The following is a 6,846-nucleotide window of genomic DNA, read 5'->3' on the forward strand; positions in this document are numbered from 1 at the left end:
AAGAGGTTGATCCCTTTCGTTGATATCTTCATTTCTCTGTTTCAAGCCACCATGATCAAGTTGTCATCCTTTCTTCAGGAACTTTCACCGTACTTACGAAAGAATAAAGGGGCTGGGAGAACAGACCTCTACAAGGTTGACTAACTTGTTGATAACATCGGGGACGGTGGGGGAAGTAACTCTCGAATTAAAAACCCTTAGACATTATTGAGAACAAAGTGAGGAGGTATCCTGAGAAGTTTCGAGCAGATAGACAATCGTTCGTTGCCTGAAACAGGGTGTGAAAGGGGTTCAGTGCAATGGGAATAAGTATTGCGCCTGATACCATAATAGATCACTATGACGGTGGCCCGTGATCTTTCATACGAAGCCAAGCGTGAGGATTAGCTTTAGTAACAGGGGTGCAGGAGAGTCAGGTTTCGATCCTGTGGAACTGTGGGTTACGGGCCCACCATGTGGTTGAAAGTAGGAAGGGGGCCGACATTTTGCACGGTCATGATAGTAAGGTGTGTCAAAGGGTAGCCTGTCAGATATGTCGGCAACAACATCGATACCAAGGGCGAGGGACGAAGAGAACCATTTTCCTGCTCGTTGAACGAGGCGGGCCAATAGGCAAAGTTCTTGTCCATCGGTGGTTACCGGAATGTTTTCAACACTAGTAACAGGGTCTTGCTGACAGAGTTGTACACTGAGGGGTTTACATAAGCAGGAGAACATTACTGCTTAGATCATATAGATCACAAGAAAGGTTAAACAAAACAATGGAAAGGAAAAAGTGATCATCAGATCAAATAGAACAATGGAAAGGAAAATGTTTATACACCTATTTCAGGGGTATATCCTTCCCAAGGACAAGCAGAACATGATAACCATGACATGATAATAAGTAGAAAAGCCTCTAGGTGAGGGGAGAGAAATTTTCATGACATTATCCATACAGCGGTGTTTGGATAATTGAGCAAGAAATGTTTAGCATTGGGTTTCAAATGTTCTTGTTGAAACATCGGAGTACCATAGACATGCTTCGAGATAGAATTGACATGGTCTTCAGGTGAAGATCAAACTTTGGAAACACGAAGGATCCATCAGGAATAACTTGTAGAATAAGTCTTACAATTTCCCCATGGATGAACGGATAACCTTGCTGAAAAGGAATATATAGTGATTGGTCCTCCAGCCGAGGGGGGGGGTGCTAGGCATGACATCATGTTATCGGGTCATCAAAGGATCAACATCATGGCTCTTGGAAAGTTGTCCCAACCATCATATCTGACCGAGATTCAGATCCGATTGGTGTCAGGATACATCAGACTTAGGATACCTGAGAAGAAAAGGTGCAACGCAAATTGACGAGATGACATTGTAAGATTCTCGGGGAAATGAACTATGAAGTGATTTCCGTTAACAAGAGTCCATCATTAACCCAAGGAGAGGACAAGGAGGTGTCTGGTGAACCCAACGGCAATTCGCCGAGATTCCCCAAAAGATGGATTTCCACCATTAAGTGAACAAGGAGATAACATTTGCCAAATCAAATGATATAAGGAAGTATGCTCGAGGAAAACATACACAAATAAACATTGGTTGAAATGTGCGCCCGAAATATGGGTTGGGTTGCACGACCAATGTCAGAATGGTGATTCAATTAACGAAGGACTTAGAATGAACTATCGCCCATTCACTTCAAAGCAATAGGGTTGCTAGAAGTTTTGGGATTACACATCACAGTCTATTTGTCGGTGTTTAGAATAACACGGTGACCAGGAAAAGAATGGTGATGGTGATAAGTATCACTATACCAAGAATTCTTAAGTGGTGGAGCAATCCTCACAACATTCTTGACATCAAAGATGGTAATACTCCGCGGTAGAACATAACATAAGTTGGATAGCAAGGGTCTCAAGGTTTACACAAAACACGAACATCTTGTGTTGAACGGAAGGCAATAAAGTGGTCGATGAGAACAGGAATCATCGAGGGCAAGGATGGTATTGCCCATCATGAATTCAATTGAATTCCTGGAAGAGCTCATAAGGTTGATGATGATCACGACACAAGTGTCGAGAGTTTCCATGCCGATGTGATCAATCAGCGACGACATCAAGTCAAAGTAATGATGAAGCAAGAGGTTAATGGAACCACGGTTATGACATAAACTCGAACTCAAGCTTGTTGTTTAAGGTGAAAGGGAATGACGACGAAAATCGACGTAAGCTTAATTCATCGTCGAAAATTGTGCTCCGAGAAGAAGGACCGGGTAGCACAGTTAAAATCATCACGACAATGATATAGCCAAACAGGCTAGGAATGGCGTGATCGGGTACAAACTCGTACTTATAGAAGCTTACTGAAGAGTTGTTGAACCGTAAAGCGGACTCGGTTCAGTTATCGGTGTCTTTGAGTGTTCAATAACTCAGAGCCCGCAAAAAATTAGAATCAGTGGGAAGGTAGCACTTGATGAAGAACTCATAAAAAGTTATGCAGTTCCATGATAATCTCGAGATACCAGGGGGTAATACTCGACACAAGATCAAAGTAAAGGTTGGACTGGTGTATTGATCCATAGAAGACAATTATTTTGACTTGTCTGAGAAAGGAGAACAAAGAAGAACAATCATGGTCGAAACCACGGTTGCAAAAGGCCAGATCCTAGATATAAGATGAACTTATACCAAAGGAATAATTTATTTAAGAGAAGCTTTAATGATAAGATCTACATCGTGTCCATGGGCAAGAACACAAGTTCAAGGTCGACTCCCACTTTTCCAATGCATAACATTTCATTCACTTCTCACGTTTGATGAAGTTGCAGTGTTGAAATTTTATCTGGTGAAGCACCAGAAGAGTATGACTCGTGAAAACCTTCGGGTTCACACGGTTTAGAGAAGGCATATGTTCAACCCACAGGGGCTTCTTAGAAATGTATACCACAAGTTTCAAGAGTAAATAACACAAGCTCGAAAGTAGAGCAAGGTTGAGAAAGTAGATGATACAATTACCAAGGGCATTATGTATCCAAGGGAAGGCTCACAAGGTTATTGAATATGAAGGATGCTGACGGATAAAATCCAACAATGGGCCTGATGGTCCACAAGGGATCTGACGTGAGCACCGGTACTCAACTAGAGGAAGCAAATTATAGAAACAACTGACTAACTCAATTGTCAAATGCAAAGGAATTATGATTTCCAAATCAAGGGATCAGAAGCAATGCTCTGATTAGGGGTGGATAAGTTGAATAGTCTTAGGGTACAATCAAAGACAATTGGATTGGTCGAGAACCAATTCCAGTTAAAAGGATGGCAGCTAAGCCGGAAAATTAATTTATAAGGATCAATGATGATTGCGTGTATTCGCAAACATATTGAGTCAACGGACTCAAAATGATAATGACAAGGAATGTCATTAAGACTACGAGACTTATGGGATTAACCATAATGCAAGCAAGCAAGAATTTCAAGAGCCAAAAGCTCTAGAGGATTTTCGGAAGATCGAATATTATTTTGAAGACTTTTGTGAAACACATGAACAACTGGGGATAAGCGGATACTAGACAAGTGCGAGAATTATCCATAGGGGTATTCAGGTGACAAGGAATTGCAAGACAGTAGGCACAAGATATTCTCGGATCAATAGAGAGAATTTCGGGGTATCTTGTAATAACAAGAACAACTGGGAATAAAAGTAAGAACGTCAAGTGTATGTATTTATCCATAGGGATATTTCGATGGTAGGGAATTGCAAAAGCAACGGACACAAAGTCTCAAAAGAGTTTCGGCGAGTAACTTCGAAATCTTCTGGTGCAGTCGGCGATCACCTGGACTGAAGGGGCTCTCCGGGAGAAAGTATTTTCGAGAACCTAAAGTCAGATTTTAGTAGAAATCGTTTAACCCGAGTAGAAGAGAGTTCAGAGTCCCAGAGTAAAGGTCGAGGAGTAAAAGATCCTACTACCACCCAATGGCGACGTGGGCCCATGGGCCGCACAGCCATGTCAGTAAAAGTTTTGTAAAGTCTAGACTCGACTTCGGCCAAGGAGTTGGGAAGGGGGATTCCTACAGGCAGTTGGCTCTGATACCAACTTGTGACGCCCCCGATTCAATCGTACACTAATCATACACGCAAACGTGTACGATCAAGATCAGGGACTCACGGGAAGATATCACAACACAACTCTACAAATAAAATAAGTCATACAAGCATCATAATACAAGCCAGGGGCCTCGAGGGCTCGAATACAAGTGCTCGATCATAGACGAGTCAGCGGAAACAACAATATCTGAGTACAGACATAAGTTAAACAAGTTTGCCTTAAGAAGGCTAGCACAAACTGGGATACAGATCGAAAGAGGTGCAGGCCTCCTGCCTGGGATCCTCCTAACTACTCCTGGACGTCGTCAGCGGGGCTGCACGTAGTAGGGGCACCTCCGGTGTAGTAGGGGTCGTCGTCGACGGTGGCGTCTGGCTCCTGAACTCTAGCATCTGGTTGTGACAACCAGAAAGAAAGGAAAAGGGGAAAAAGGGGGGAGAAAGCAACCGTGAGTACTCATCCAAAGTACTCGCAAGCAAGGAACTACACTACATATGCATGGGTATATGTGTAAGGAGGCCATATCAGTGGACTGAACTGCAGAATGCCAGAATAAGAGGGGGATAGCTAATCCTGTCGAAGACTACGCTTCTGGCAGCCTCCGTCTTGCAGCATGTAGGAGAGAGTAGATTGAAGTCCTCCAAGTAGCATCTTCAAGTAGCATCTCCAAGCAGCATCTCCAAGTAGCATCGCATAGCATAATCCTACCCGGTGATCCTCTCCTCGTCGCCCTGTAGAAAAGTGATCACCGGGTTGTCTGTGGAACTTGGAAGGGTGTGTTTTATTAAGTATCCGGTTCTAGTTGTCATAAGGTCAAGGTACAACTCCAAGTCGTCCTGTTACCGAAGATCACGGCTATTCGAATAGATTAACTTCCCTGCAGGGGTGCACCACATAACCCAACACGCTCGATCCCATTTGGCCGGACACACTTTCCTGGGTCATGCCCGGCCGCGGAAGATCAACACGTCGCAGCCCCACCTAGGCAAAACAGAGAGGCCAGCACGCCGGTCTAAACCTAAGCGCGCAGGGGTCTGGGCCCATCGCCCTGAGCACACCTGCACGTTGCGTGGGCGGCCGAAAGCAGACCTAGCCTAGTGGCGTTCCAGTCCAATTCGGCGTGCGCCGCTCCGTCGCTGACGTCTGAAGTGCTTCGGCTGATACCACGACGTCGGGATACCCATAACTACTCCCACGTAGATGGTTAGTGCGTATAGGCTCGTAGCCGACTCAGATCAAATACCAAGATCTCGTTAAGCGTGTTAAGTATCCGCGAACGCCGAACAGGGCCAGGCCCACCTGTCTCCTAGGTGGTCTCAACCTGCCCTGTCGCTCCGCCACAAAGTAACAGTCGAGGGCCGTCGGGAACCCAGGCCCACCTCTACCGGGATGGAGCCACCTGTCCTTTCAGCCCCCTCGTCAGAATCACTTGCGGGTACTCAATGAGCTGACCCGACTTTAGTCACCATCTGTATAGTATGTATGTAGGTATAGTATATACCCGTGATCACCTCCCAAGTGATCACGGCCCGATAGTATAGCAAGGCAGACTGACAAGAATGTAGGGCCAATGATGATAAACTAGCATCCTATACTAAACATTTAGGATTGCAGGTAAGGTATCAACAGATGTAGCGACAATGTCAGGCTATGCATCAGACTAGGATTAACGAAAGCAGTAACATGCTACACTACTCTAATGCAAGCAGTATAGAGGAGAATAGGCGATATCTGGTGATCAAGGGGGGGGGCTTGCCTGGTTGCTCTGGCAAGAGAGAGGGGTCGTCGGTGACGTAGTCGATCACAGGGACATCAGCATCGGTCTCGAGGTCTATCGGAGAGAAGAGGGGGAAGTACAGTAAATACATAGCAAGCAAGTGCATGACCGGACAACAGACAGAGCTAGACGTGTTCTAACGCAGCGCTAGGCGATACTGGCGAAGGGGGAAACATCCGGGAAAGTCTTCCCGGTTCCGGACGTCTGTCAGACAGTTGAACCGGAGAGGAAAGTTTGCAGGTTCGATAGGTTAGGGGTGTGTGGCGGACGAACGGACTGCGTATCTGGATTCGTCTCGTCGTTCTGAGCAACTTTCATGTTGAAACTATTTTAATCCGAGTTACGGATTAAAAGATATGATTTTCTAAAGTATTTATTAATTTCTGGAATTTAATTAAATATTTAAATTAATTCGAAAAATAGATTAATGACATCAGCATGATGTCATGCTGACATCAGCAGTCAACGTTGACTGTTGACCAAGTCAACCTGACATGTGGGTCCAGGGGGACCCACCTGTCATCCTCTAGTTAAGTTAATTAGGATTAGGTTAACTTAACTATAACTTGATTAGTTAATTGAATTAATTAACCCGAATTAATTAACTTAAGTAATTACTTAATTAATTAATTATTAATTTATTATTTATTTATTTTTTTAATCATTCCTGTGGTGTAGGGCCCTCCTGTCATAGGCACAGGGGGCCAACCGGGCGGGGCGCTAGCGGGCGTGGCCGCGGGCGCCCGAATGGGCTCGAGCCCGAGAGGGCGCTGGGCAGCACGGGGCACACCAGCGCCGGCGGCCAGATCCACTCGCCGGACGCGGGGTAAGCGGCAGCCAGCGAGGGGGGGGGTTCGGGAGGAACGCCGGCGAGCAGAGAGGAGGGCGCCGAGCGCCTGAACGGAACGGCACTGCCCGAGCGGGCACTGCGGGCTGGGGCCGGCGGTAGGGGGGTAGTGGCAGGAGGAGGCCACGGCGGAGC

The sequence above is a fragment of the Triticum dicoccoides genome, chromosome 7B (genome assembly GCF_002162155.2).
Source record: "Triticum dicoccoides isolate Atlit2015 ecotype Zavitan chromosome 7B, WEW_v2.0, whole genome shotgun sequence".
Lineage (NCBI taxonomy): Eukaryota > Viridiplantae > Streptophyta > Magnoliopsida > Poales > Poaceae > Triticum > Triticum dicoccoides.